Source organism: Hirundo rustica, chromosome 12 (assembly GCF_015227805.2).
Source record: "Hirundo rustica isolate bHirRus1 chromosome 12, bHirRus1.pri.v3, whole genome shotgun sequence".
NCBI lineage: Eukaryota > Metazoa > Chordata > Aves > Passeriformes > Hirundinidae > Hirundo > Hirundo rustica.
The window spans coordinates 9,898,652-9,912,253 of NC_053461.1; the positions used below are offsets into that span (position 1 = coordinate 9,898,652).

The 13,602-nt window shown below is 55.2% G+C and overlaps 1 protein-coding gene across 3 annotated transcripts in view; it reads left to right on the top strand.

The window, feature by feature from the left end:
• The first annotated feature begins 4,871 nt into the window (after positions 1-4,871).
• The window catches only part of PLXNA1 (plexin A1), a 112,585-nt gene continuing 103,854 nt past the window's right edge, over positions 4,872-13,602 (top strand). For 2 of the 3 annotated variants that reach the window (XM_040076033.1, XM_040076035.2), the window contains exon 1: positions 5,302-5,432. The gene's annotated coding sequence lies outside the window, so the exon portion shown is untranslated. Of the gene's footprint in view, positions 4,890-5,301; positions 5,433-13,602 lie in introns of those variants that run through there. The other variant, XM_058422169.1, reaches the window with a different exon arrangement.

The window sequence follows — 13,602 nt, forward strand, 5'->3', positions numbered from 1 at the left end:
ATGCATCATCCGGTCTTGATCGTCCCATTTTCTGCCTTTTCCCCATGGATGAAATGCAGAGGGGATGTTCTTAGACCGCTGCAGCCTTCCCTCGTGCTCAGCACAGAATCTCTGCTCCCTGCACTGATGGAGGACCAGAAAGCCTTTGGGAAGTGGACAGTGATATATGAGCCTAAGAGTGAGGGAGGAGGTAAATCTGCTCCGTGGAAATGGTCCTCAACTGACCCTGGCAGGGGAGGGTATGGAGCAGGTGGGAATAAACCACAGTACAGTGGGCTGCAGCAGAGCAGGGCAGGAGAAGCACTCCAAAGGACACAGTTTCCTGGTGTCTCTTCTACTGGCTGTTGCCATGGCTCTTGGTGCAGGTGCTCCATGGTGCAGGTCAGTGATGCCACATCCATGGTAGTGCATCTTGCAGATTTCGTGGACCTGGGACATGGAGCAGTGACTTTTTCCCTATCTTCAATGTTGCCCTGGCTCAAAGTTTGTGCTTGGTGCACCTTGTGTGGGGACGTCGGGCTGGCAGGAGAAGCACAAATTGGTTCCAGCCCTCCTGAGTGGCTGCTAAGGTGGGATCAAAGTCTAGGAGCTGATGGACATGAGGCTGCTTTCCCCAGCACTGCCAGGCCTGGAAGGGTTGAGATGGCAGCTTGACGGCTTGGAAAATAGGCTGAGATGAAGGAATATCAATAAGAGAGCGAGCTGTTCCTGCCGAACAGCCCCAGGGCAGCTAACGTGAAATGCTGGTTGTCTCGGAGGAGTTGACAGGTGTCTGCATCAGGCATACTGCTAATTAAGCACCGTCATGAGTCACAGGGCTGGGGATGAAGGAGCTGGAAGGGAGCTCAGCTGGAGCAGGTATGGCCAGAGGGGATCTCTGCAGGACCTCCCTGCCCGCCGGGGACGGGCTGATGTATGCATGATTTGTTGGCTGGTGGATACACAGTCATCGGGGTGGGTCTTTTGGGAGCTGGGGATCAGCTTTGAGAAGAGCAGAGCGAGCCATCCCACTGGGTGTTCTGTCTTCCTCCATTGTGGCTGTCTGTCCTTCCCTGGGTCCCATGTGCTGGCATTGATGTCCAGACCAATCTCCTATCACAGACCTGGCAGGGGCACCCAGAACCTCTCTCACATCTACAGCTCCCAGCACCCATCCCATCAAACCTCTTCTCAAATCAAGGTGTGCATCACTGACAGCGTGGCAGGCTGAGAAAATGAGGCTATTCCCAGATTCGTCTCTCTCCTGATCCCCTTCAAGAGGATCCTCTCCTTACTGAAATGAACAGTGGTGCTGCTAGCCTGGCAAGGCCTCTCTGCTAGAAAATTCCCAGGAACATGAGCATGGTGGGATGGATGAAGGGGTGCTTGCCTCTTTGTGGATACCAGTGGTCTGGAGCGACCCAGTAGCAGCAGGCAGAGGATGAAAGCTGTTCTGGCAAACAGCAAAGTGCCTTCCTTTCTGGCCAGAACTGGGAGTGAAGAAATTCTGCCACCCCGGGCAACAGCCTCTGTGCCACCCTGTGTCCCTTCCCTGTGTGTCTCTCCAGCACCTTTTGCCCACTACCCTTCATGCCTCTGCAGCTGTAATCCCCTGAAAAATGGTTCTATTCATTACCCATTTTAATTTCACCCTGGATCCCCAGAGCTCTGCAGACACAGTTTGTTATCCTGGCTGTCAAGGAGCTTAAACAGCTGCTGATGCCTCCTGGAAAACTTTGACAAGCCCTCTGGTCAGACCCAGTGCTGCTCCCCAGCCTGGCTGCTCAGCTTTTCTGCTCCTGAGGCTGGATTAGCAAAGACATCTGTTAGGATGGGAGAAGGGGAAAAACCCCATTGTTGCCATCTGGGCAGAGTGGCTCTTTCCTGGTGCCCATGCCCATCTGGGGGATAGCCTGGGACCGTCTTGGCAGAGCAGATCTGCAGAGTTTGGCTGTGAAGGTCCCCAAAGCCCACATTTGGATTCCAGACTGTTCTCTGGGCCAGTCGAATTTCACAGCCTAAAAACTTTTGGGCTGAGGCCGCTGGGTTTCTCTCATCCTTGTGTATTTAGTGCAGGGGGTTTAAACTGGGGTTACGGGTTCTTGGGGGGTCATTTTCTGAAAATTTTTCCACTTGTGGGTGACAACCAAGGGACGTGACATGGTCTTGACTGCTGCACTATGCAGAACTCTGAGCAGAAATTTTAGCAATCAAAAACTGCAAACAGTAGGAAAAAAAGTGATTTTTTTCTGGTTATTTTTTGTCCCTCACCACTCAGACTGGGAGAGCAGAGTTAGAAGAGCCTTCTCATCTCTTTGGGCCCTCTCCAGAGACCTAATCCTCTCCCAGTTAGTTTCTGGTTTTGACACAGTAGTTGTCAGGCTGGTTTTAGAGAACAAGATGCCCCTCAGTTTCTCTGGTGACATAAGCAAAGTGCCCCAGACACCCCAAGAACAGTTTGTGTCTCAGTTTAATTTTGGTCAAAGCTGGGCGAGAATCGCCGAGTCAGCATTTAGTGCAATGAGAAGGAGCCAGGTGAACCCCTCACCCCTCACACCTCACCCCTCACTGCAGGGATTTGGATCCAGCTGCCTCCGTAGCCATCCTGTGCCTCCAGCCCTGCCTCCCAGCACCCTGCAGAGCTCGGGAGTGCTTTTGAGGTGCCACTCAAGCCGCTGTCCTCGGGGCACAGCCAGACTGTCAGCCCGAGCGGTCTGGCGGCAGGGGGGGTTAAGGATGAGCAGGGAGGTTGTGGATGAACAGAGCAGCCCCCTGGGAGGCAGGATAAAAGACCAAGCTTCCTGAGATAACGAGAGTCTCTCTGCGGGGGTGAGGTGCCCAGACATGGGGGGAAGCCATGTGTGTGACAAGCGTGTCCCAGTGCCCGCTGGGCGTGGTGGAAATGAGGTATGAGAGCTCTGCGGGTCACTGTGAGTCTGAGGCTGTTTCCCACCCAATGCAAACCCAGGATCTTCCCTGCCAGCTCCCTCCTGACCCTTGCTGGGCACGGGCATGGGTGGTTCTTGGATTTTCTTTCTGTGTTCCTTTATTCCCCTCTCTCAGGGCTGGGCCCTCCTCGGCGAATCAGGAAGGGGCTGGAGGTGCACTCTCAGCCACGTGCCTATTCTTTTCTCAGCTCCACCACCTTGGTTCCCCTTGTCACTGGATGTATGTGGACAAATACATCTTCTAGCAAAAATTAATCACTCCAGTTTCCTATCCCAGGGGCATATGGGAATGGTAACACCGGGGTTAGTACTGCTGCATCACTCAGTCCTGCTCTGGGGAGGGAAAACTCATCCCTCTCTTTTTGCCTCTGTGGCAGGCGACGGTAGCCACGGGACCAAGGTCCACCAGCACCAGCCCTGGGAGAGAGTGGATTTAAAAGCAGTAGTGGGAGATTGCCTGAATATCTCTCCCTTCTTCTTTATTCATTTAAGAGGTTTTGCTGTCTTGGTAACTCCCCTGAGAGACAGGAGCAGCAGCCTCTTTGGATGTGAATACCTGACAAGTTTTTAATATGAAAGGAATTCACTAAATTTAGTCTCGTCGAGGAAAAAAAAAAAAAAAAAAAAGGAAGTGTTTCTTTCAATCTGGGGGAAGTGATGGGAAGTGATCCAATCCCAGCCACTTCCCTGCCGGCAGAGCTTGTTGATGTCTTCTCTGTCTTGAAAGCTTTTAAGTTTGGGCCCCATGTGTGTCCCTGCACAAACAAGAGGTGGGAGCATGGCAGCCACTGATGCTGTGCCCTGGGGGAACAAGCCTGTTCTCAGCTCCTCTGGCCTCCTGGAAGTGGATGTTGGTGAGGGCTGGATGGGGAGATAAATGAGAAGAAAATCTTGTTGTCCAAGTTGCAAGGACATAATCTCTGCTGTCAGGTAGGCTCTGCATTGAGGTGTTGAGGGTGCTGAGGGGAATGCAGCTCTGCTGTTAAACTCAACCAAATCACCCTTTTTCTCCTCCATTTTCCTCCCTACTCTCACTGGAGCCTCTGAAGGTCCATTTCTTCTCTGTTCTGATACTTGAGACTCACCTGTGCCTTGTGCTCCCCTTTCATATCCTCTCCCAAAGTGCTCTGAGCTGCTCTCCACAGCTTTGGAATTCAGTTCCTCCCATCAGAGAAGCCAAGGGGCTCCTATGGGTCTGTAGACACACACACACACACCTGGTGGGATCTTGCAGAGGAGGTCTACATTTGTGCCTGCACAAGGTGAGCATGCGCCTTCCTCCACAGATGGGGCAGCTCCTAGCCTCCCACGGTGTGCAATGGACAAAGTGTCCCTGTGTTGAGAGCTGGTGGGGCTAAAGATCTGGCTGGTTGTAGCCAGGAAAACATGGCTGAACAAGGCACCTTGCACCAATTGCCCCTGTGCTACAGCACATGGTGGGGTCCCAGTAAACCAGAGCCATTTACAGCCCCATCTCCTAATGGGGAGGTCTGGAGAGATCCACTGCCTGTCATTTCCATCCCAAAGGTCTCTTCTGAAATCTGTGGAGGTACTGATGACAAACGCTCTATTTATTCCTGCTGATTTTTACAAAGGTCCCTCCCTGATGGAGAAATGATGGAGCATTTCATTAGGGCCTAACCAAACATGGGACAGGGGAGAGGCAGGGTGCCACGGTGGCACTGCTGTCTCTGGTAAGGCATTCTGTGGCTGACATGCTCTGAGGGAAAAGTAGAGGAAGGTTACAGGAATAGATAATACTGTGAGTGCTTAAAAAAGACAAACAACCACTTCAGACCTGTAATTAATATATTTTAATGTTTTTCATTATTTTTCTCCCCTTTTGTAATTTTAATTTTAGGCGGGGTGGATGGGATGCCAGCGGGAAGATGCTGAATGGGCAACCGTGGGGAACCAAGTCCTGCCGTGGGGTGCATGGGAGCTGCGGGCGAGGACGCTCAGGTGGGTGCGGACCCTTCCTTGCCCCGCAGCCCCACGCAGCCGCCTCCGCTCGGTGACCGCTCTTAGCGCGGGCCCCATCCCTCCCCTGGCGGCATCGCCCCTTTAAGGGCGGACGGGGGGCGGGGCGGCCCCACCCTCCTTTCCCCGCCCCTCCCCTTGGGCGCCCCCTGGAGGCGGTGCTCGCGGGCGCGCCCCCCCTTCTCTCGCGCCGCCGGTGCGGGGCGTGCGCGCGTGCGCGCGGCGGGGGCGCGCGCGGCGGGCGGCGTTCCGTCGGGGCCCCGCGCCCCGTCCCATTCATGCGGGGCAGCGGCGGCGGCGAGAGCGAGGCGGGCGCGGAGCCCCGGGTGGCGGCAGCGGCGGCGGCGGCGGCGGGGGGAGGCGGGCGTGGAGGAGGAGGAGGAGGAGGAGGAGGGAACGGAGGAGAAGGAGGCAGTGGCGGCGGAGAAGGCGGCGGCGGCCGAGAAGGCGGCGGCGGCCCGGCGGGCGGCTTGGTGTGGAATGCAATTATGGCTGGCACGGCGGAGGCGAGCGGGGACCGGAGCCGTGAGTAACGCGGCTGCAACTTTCGGGCGCGGCGCGATGTCCCCGATTGGTCTGTTCGTTAAAAATAATGCGGATTTGGCTTTATTGCTCCCCTAAAAAATTTGGCTTTATTGCTATTGCGGCGACGGCGCGGGGCTGGCCCGGGCAGGGCACGGCGGCCCCGTCGGGGGGTGCGAAGGGGCCGTGGCGGCCGGGGAGGGCTGGGCCGGGCAGGGCCGGCGCCGCGCTGCTGCCGCCGGGACCAGCCCGCATTGCGCCCCGCGGCTCCGGGAGCCGCCTCCCCCGGGGGGACAAAACCGCGCCGGGACCGAGGCTCTTTCTTTATCCGCTGCACGCCCCGCGTGGGTCTCGTAGCGATGTGTGTCGGGGATCTGGCAGATGTGAGCTGGACGGACTGAGGGCCGCCTCCCCGCTCGGAGCTGCTCGGGCCGGGGCGCTCCCGCGGGCAGCCGGTGCCAGCGGTGCCTCCCTGCCCGGTGTAGCGGCGGGGCTTGACCGCCTCCCTCCCCCCCCACCTCCCCGCTGCACCCTCCTGCCCCGGCTCTCGGCGGCGTTCGCTGCACCAGCTCCGCTGCCCGCCCGGGTCTGGCATTGCTGGGGACGTGAACCGGGCTCAGCCTTTCCCGTGCTCACCGCCTTGGGTCACGCAGCTGCCCTGCCCTGCTTCCCCGCTGTCATCCCCGCATCGTGCTGCCCCACATCCTCGCTGTCATCCCTGTGTCCGCACCGCCCCATATCCCGGCTAACATCCCCGCATTGTGCTATCCCATATCCATTCATGCATTCTCTCTGCTTTGTATCCCCGCATCCCGCCGGGGTGCGGTGAGCGGCATCCGGGCTGGGCTCGTCCCGAAGCCCACAGCGCCGCCGTTCCCTCCGCGCTCCCTGTTCCCCAGCCGCCGACGGGGAGGTGCCGTGGGCGCCCTGCGGGATGGGGTAGGGTGGGATGGCTGCCGTCGCGCTCGTTATGGTCGTTACTATTGTGATCGCGCTGTAGTTTGGCAGCGCAGCGCTGGGCACTTCCGAGCGAGGCTCGGGAGGCTGCGGTATCGTGTGGGGGGCTGCGCCGGTGCGCGCTTCCCGCCGCCGGTATGAACGTGGAAGGTGTCGAATAAAGCCAGCTGCGCGCTCGGTGTCCCTTAGCCCCTTCCCGTTCCTGCCCAGCGAACACACAACGGCAGCTCCGGCGTGCGACTGGGGGGGGGTGGTTTGCAAAATCTCTGTGCCATGCCGAAATTAATCCCGGAATCCCGCAATCACCTTCTCCTCCCTTGTCTTCCTTGCGGGAAAATTCTTCCTTCTGCCTCTGGCCGAGCGCCGGGGTAGGGGGAGCCAGGGGAGGGGGGCTGGTGTGTAAACAGGGCTTAACATGAAGGTCACTGGTTAAGGAGGAGACGGATGGGAGAGAAAAGACTGGCATTAACCTCACTTGTTAGCTCCCCCCTGGCTCCTGCTTGGGAAGGACAAAACAAAAGCAGAACCTGCTAACGGGGGGGAATGAATATTCATGATCCTTCTCTTATGCTCCGGGACACGGAGGGGAGAAAAGTTAGGCAGATGAGCTGCCTCCCGAAGCTGCTTTTCCTCCAGCTTGCGGGAAAATCTTTTTCCCCTGAGCAAGAGCTGTGTCGAGGGGAATTACCAGCCTTTTGCTGGATTTCTTTTTTAATTTTTTTGGGTTGTTTTAATTTTCTTTTGTGTGTGGCTGCAAGAATTAAAAAAAAAAAAAAAAAAAAAAAGAGCTGAGGCTATTGACTACATCAAAGGTTATCCATTTGAAAACACCATTTTCCTCTGAACAGCGGCTAATTGCTTCCTGAACAATCCCAGGGTCTTTTGTATATACTCAGTGGGTAAAATGAGTGACTTGATGTCTCTGTCTCAAGACCCTGGTGACCGAACGGGGCGGAAAGGTGGAGAAGCCGAGGAAAAGCAGTGGGGCAGATGCCTCTGGGAGGATGCATGGATGATTTCTTAAGTGGTTGCGCGGAGGGAAGGTTTTTTTTCTTCTTCTCGCTCACCGCCGAGTTATCTGCTGATGCCAGTGGATGCCAGTGCCGGCAGCGGTGTGGCGACATGGGGCTGTAAGGAAGGCTGGTAAGGAAGTTTGGATTCAAAATACCCGATCATGCGTGTGATCTGGTGCTCCCGATCCGCCGGTGGCTTTGGCTGCCGGTTCCGCTCCTCCGAGAGAGGCAAGCCTGGATGCGCTCGCTGCTCTCCAGGGGCTGCGGTGAGGCAGCGCCGGGGGCTGGCTGGCTCCTGCTCTGTTGAGTGGCTGCGCTTTCTGCGGCTGCTACCCTGAAGATTAAAGTTTTGGCGACGTTGCTTTTGTTAGCATGGCGATAGTGGCGTCGGGGAGAGTTTTCCCCTCTTGGTTTATTATTATTTTTTTTTTTTAGTAGAAGCATCGGATTTGGAACAGAGCGCAGGCATCCGCCTTCATGCACGCTCGGGCTGTGCACGGAGCTGCGGAGCAGAGCGCTTGTGCTCCGTCACACAAAGCCCTTTCCCCGAGCGAGGCACTGCCCTGTGAGAGATAAACAAACTCCTCTGAACTCCGCTGGAGACGGGCCGAGGGCCATGTCGGTGGCTCCCGGGGAGCGTGTTGCACCGGGGCTTTGCGCAGCCGAAATGGAAAAGGGTAATAAAGCGGTGCTGCTGCGTGCTGGCAGGGCTGCCTCCCCTCCTCCATGGCGGCGGCAGCCAGGGCTGGCCCCTGCCCTGCTCCCTGCGTGCAAACGCCACGCCAGGCCGGTTATTTCCGTGGGTTCCCCGCGTTTGACTTCTGAACAAAGCAAAGAATCTGGCCCTGGGATCGGACTTAATGAAGGGAGTTCGGATGTGTTTATTCTCTAGGCTGAGTGTGGGTCAGGGCCTTTGTTGCTGCCTGCCTTGCTCCTGGCTGCAGCGCTCACTGCCGCCGAGAGCCGGGACCCGGCCCTGAGCTGGTAATTTTCGAGCGGCAGAGACTGGTGCTGCCGTGCTTGCAACTCTGGCTCCCTGCAAGCCGGGGGGAGCGTTACCTGTATCAGGCTTCTGCTGAGTCCCACTGGGCTTTGCTGTAATTGCCTTTCTGTGTAGGGTGTTTTGATGCTTTGGTCGTTTGTGTCTTCATTGAGCAGTCAGACGTGGTTTTTGGCATCTCTGGCTCAGTGGAAGGGGAACCTTGAAAAAGCCAGGACGGCAGAGGTGCTGCCATGTCTCTGTGCAGCAGCAGGAGGGTGGGCATGGGTCGCTGCAATGCCCATGATGCCTTCCTCACTGCCTGCAAGCCTGAATTTTTCACTGATTTGAACTGGTGGAATGTATGTCTGGAGAACTTGGGTTGTTATCGTCTCTGATCTGTGAATGTCTCCTTCATGTTTCTGTGCTGTGCGGGAGAAACAGGTGAGTAGAGGGTTCCTGGCCAGGGTTTGACCAGTGAATGGCTTGGTGATATACAATAGAGGTGTGCAGAGGAAGGCCCAAGGGCCAGGAATTAAGAGTGATGGGGAGCTTGGTTCAGCATGGACCATGACTCCTTACCTTTCCTGAGTTTGGATTAGGGCCCCTTTTCTCAGCAGAGTGCTAGGTGCCATGGTTTCATGCGAAATGAGGAGGAAAAGTGTTTGCCACCATCCACTAGTGAGGTGGCTGGTTTGGCTTTAGACTGGAGACAACCAGCTTCTTCTCAGGCTGCGGTGTTCTGTACTGTGCTATGGGGAACATCCCACTACAGATTTGTGGTACTTGTTGAGAATGTGTGCTCTGACACCCTCCCTGACCCACAGCCTCACCCATGCTGCTTCCCCAGGGTGCAGCATGGAAGCCGTGTAGATACCTCAACATTGTCTGCCTGCTACACTTGGAAGTCACATTTGAGCAAACATCTTGTGCATCATGGAGGAGAAAAGCTGCAGACAATAAGTAAGTTTTGATGGTTTCAATGCCAGGCACAGGCAATCCTGGCTCTTCTGCCCTGCACTTGGCATGGGGTGTAGCTAAACCCACACCTTCCCATGGGTTTGTCAGAGCGTGGCCAGACGCAGGAAGGTGTCCTTGTTTGCCTTGCTTCCCTGAGCACTCTGTGGCTGCCTCCAGCCCTTGTTCCAGGTGGAACATTTAAAAACCACCATTTAAAAACCTGAATGAAAAACATTTCAACGTTTGTTTTCCCTTTAGCCAGGGCTTGGCACACCTTCTCTTTGTTGCTGGTGTGCCGAGGAGATGTTTGAGTCTGGAAGAAAACTCCACATCCAGATCGTTGGGCTCACATTCCTCGAACACTTTTGCTCTTTTCTCCTTTGAAGTTGCCTTGCATGGTGCAAGATGGACTGTATTGGGTGATTCCTCTGTCCCCATGGTGTCTCAGTGTAATGAGGGCCAAATCCCCACCCCTGCCCTGTGGGCTGCTGTGTGCTGGTCTGTGCCCGGGGCCAGAAACCCTCGTGAGCTGCCTGAAGTGCTGAAGAGTTTTTTTATTGCTGGGGTCAACTCAGGGCTTGGTGCGAGTCAGGGTGTGATATCCTCTTTGCTCCTTGAGCTGAGATTGTGAGGGATTTCGCTAGAGAAAGTGCCCGAGGTCAGCACCCATGCCAGGGGTGCTGGGGACAGGCTGCATGGCTCTGGGGGATATGCTGTGCAGGGACCTTCTCTTCCTCATCTCTCCTCCTCCTCACTGGGAGCCTGCAGATCAGCCCTGCGACTCGCTGCCCACCTACCCATCCTGAGCATCCCGCAATCTGCCAGCCAAATTGGCACAGAGACCCGGGAGCACTGGTAATCCAATTTGGGCAGTTTAGCTGCACTTTGCTCTCCATGCTGCTGGCCGGAGCTTGGGAGCTTTAATCCGGCTAATGACCCCAGCTTGAGTAACCACAACCATTTGTTTGATTCAGTTTTCCTTTCTGTTGGTGAGGGCGAACGGGCTGAGGCTATTCCTGAGTCCTGTCCGTGGTATCAGGGACGGTTTCCAGGTGTAGGTATGTATAAGGACTGGAGGGTGAGGGCAGTGTGGAGGAACACTGCAATCCCTGCTTTCTCTTTGGGAGATTTCTCCTTCCCTCTTCCAGTTTTTCATCTTCTCTCCCTCTTTTTCTGGTAAAGATAAGCCCTTCTTCCGGTGTCATTTTGCAACATAGTATTATTTTCAGAAAGGCAAGGCCAAGAAAAACAAAAGCCTCTCTCTTCCTTGGGTTGCCTACTGTTTAATATACAAAATACAGGAGTGGTAATTGCATTAAAACAAATACAATTATACTGGAGGGAGGAAAAAAAAGTCCTGCTAATTGCACATGTATTTTGAACTGATAAACGTTGAGTGATTCTTTGTGTTTTCTTGGGAGTTTGGAGTAGCAGTCTGGCATGTGGGGGGTTGGGAGTGGCAATGGTTTCCCAAAATTATTGGGAAGCTTGGATGCTCTGAGCACCTCTGGGGTAGTGTCAGTGTCAGGGGCTTGATCCTTTGCAGATCCTCATCCCCCATCCATACAAGTCTTGGTGTCATTCTAGGAGCCCTGTGAGTCCCTTGGCTTTTATGTATTCAGTTAAGCAACTGTTTGTGTGTCAAAATATTCAGGCTCTCTCACAGAAGTAAATTCCTGGCAAGAGAAGAGGCAGATTCCTGTATTAGGGGGAGAAATTGCCTGTGTATGTAGCCCCACATCCAAGGGTTATTCCTCCGCTTTACCATGGAGTTGGCATGAGTGTGTGCTGCTGGGGGGCAGGGGAGGAGGAAGGATGGTCACACTCATTTCAAGTGGCACAATCTGAAAACCACATTTCCTTCTGCAAATGCCGACCCTGTCAGAGCTGCCGATAACATCGCAGGTAATTATAATGGCAATAAGTTGTTTGCTTTGTGCATGCAGCCGGGCTTTGTGTACAGGCAGTTGCTTTGCGCTTCCTGTGCAGACTGTTAGTTTCAACAGGGGAAGAGGAAAACCCAAAAATATTTTAGGAGGAGTTTAAAAATAATCTTGGAGCTTGGCTGGTGGGCAGGATGTTTCGCAGGATCATGTTCCCTGCTGGTCCATGTCCAGCTTTGTGGCCCTCGTAAGGCTTTGCTGCATAGTGTTGAGAGTCCTGTATTATCATTTTGGCCAGCCTGAGGGCTTGCTGTTGGGCTCCGAGAGCTGGAGTGAGATGGGAGTCTGTCCTGGGATCTGGGTTTTGCACTGGGTAGATCTAGCTGCCCTGTAGCAGAGCAATGTCAGAGCTGGGGCATGAGCCCCAGCTTACAGCTGCCACGGCCTCTGTAAAACATTTATATCTGTTCCCCAGCGTCGCATTCCCTCCACCCCCATCTGCTTCACCGTGGTTTTTATTCCTAAGAGTGTTGGCATGCTGGCGGGGTCCCTGCCTGTCTGCTGCTGCTTATCTCTATGTCCGGCTCCTGGATGGCTACTTCCTTTCTGGAGTCAAGAGGGGGGCTCTCCCCTCTCTGGCAGGACCAGAATCGGCCTGATGAGCCCTGCTGAAGTCAAGAACCTGTTTTTCAGGATGATGTCATCGGGAAGAAATGGGGGAGGAGGAAGGCAGGAAGGCAGCCCTGTTTCCAAAGGAGAGCTGCTGCTGAGCCCCGTGATGCTGACAGCAGCCCCGGCTTTTATGGCTCCCACTGTAACTCCTTATCAGCATGGCTGAGGTGCCCGTGGGGCTGCTGGCACATGCAGGAGAGGTCCTACTCTGCATGGCCTCTTGCCTGCATGGGAGAGAGCTGGGAGGGAGGGATGCGACAGTGCCACGGAGGGTGTCAGCTCCCAGCAGAGCAGGATCTCTTGGCCCACTGGCTGTGCCTTGTATGACTTCCGGGCCCTCTGTGAGGGTGATGGCACTTGCAGGAGCTGCCATCCAGCCACCTTCATTAGCAGAAAGTAGGTTTTTGGCAGAGGTGCTTGGACAGCCCTCCCAGCACAAGCAAGTAGCCGCCTCTTCTCGGTTTTGCACTGAAGAAGCCGATCCATTATGCTGATGCCTGTTGGAATCTCATCTCCTCATGCCTGGTGTCAGGCCATCGTAGCAAGGTGACCAGCATGGCTTGGGGCTGCAGCTGGGATCTGCAGGAAGAGGAGAAGCTTTGCTCTGCTCTCCCTCCCAGCCAACAGCTCTTGAGCTGTACCCACGCTTTGAAGTGTGCTCTGCCCAGGTCTGGTGGGTGAGATCCCCTTGCTGTGGGAAATTGGGGTGGGATGCGCTGTGTTGGCACTGCCTATAGGAAGGCAGAATGCGGGCACAGCCGCTGCTGTGGCACCTCCCTGTTAATATCAGATGCTCTTTGCCCATGGTGCTGTGAATTAAACCTCTTTTGGACTCTGAGAACAGTTTCCCCTGTGGCGATGTTGCTGTGGGGGGGTTTCTGGGCTTTTCATCTTCCTGTCCCTGCCTGTCCCGTTGCCAGGTGCAGCTCTGCTATCTCTCTGGATGTCTCGCTTCTCCTGGGTCAGCTTCACCTTGGGGAAATAAAACATGGGGCTGTGCTGACCTGGAAACTCCGCAGGGGAAGCAGAGCCAGGACTTGAGCCATTTCCAGCTGTGGTTCTTGGGGCAGCATAACTGAAACAGCAGAGGGGGAAGGATGGGAGGTTAATAGGGGAAGGAAAAGCATACATGGCTTGGGAAAGCTCATATGGAGAAGTTTTGTGGTTGTTTTAATCAGAACTAATGTGATGGCAGTCGTGCTTGGCTCGCCACAGGATAGCACAAATGCTGGTGTCAGCAAGGGGCCAGGTGGAAGCACGGGAATTTCAGTTTAGCTGGGATTAAACCAGCTGCAGAATGACCTCCCTTTGCTGGAACAGAGGGGATCCAACAACCAGGAATCCTCCTATGGCAGTGTTCCATTGCAAAGAGGGAGGTATCCAGATTCCCTCTGGGTTTTGAGGGAAGCACTTGTGACAGAGAGGTCAAAATGCAGCTTGGAGAGCTGGGCTGGAAGAGGGGCATTGATCTGGGGAAGGTAAGATCATGGCTTGTGTTTGTGGCTGGCCTGGCCCAGTGAGGGATGTGGAGCAGGAGGCTGGGCCGTGAGGAGTGATACATTGTGCTCCAGGAAATGAGGTCAGACAAAGGAAGGATGCTGATGGCCAGAGGATCTCTTGTTGGACTTCTCTGCTGTTGAGGGACCTTGCTTGTGGGTGACCTTCTGGGTATCTCTAGGTCCAGCTGGACCAAGGTGACCTCTGCCAGC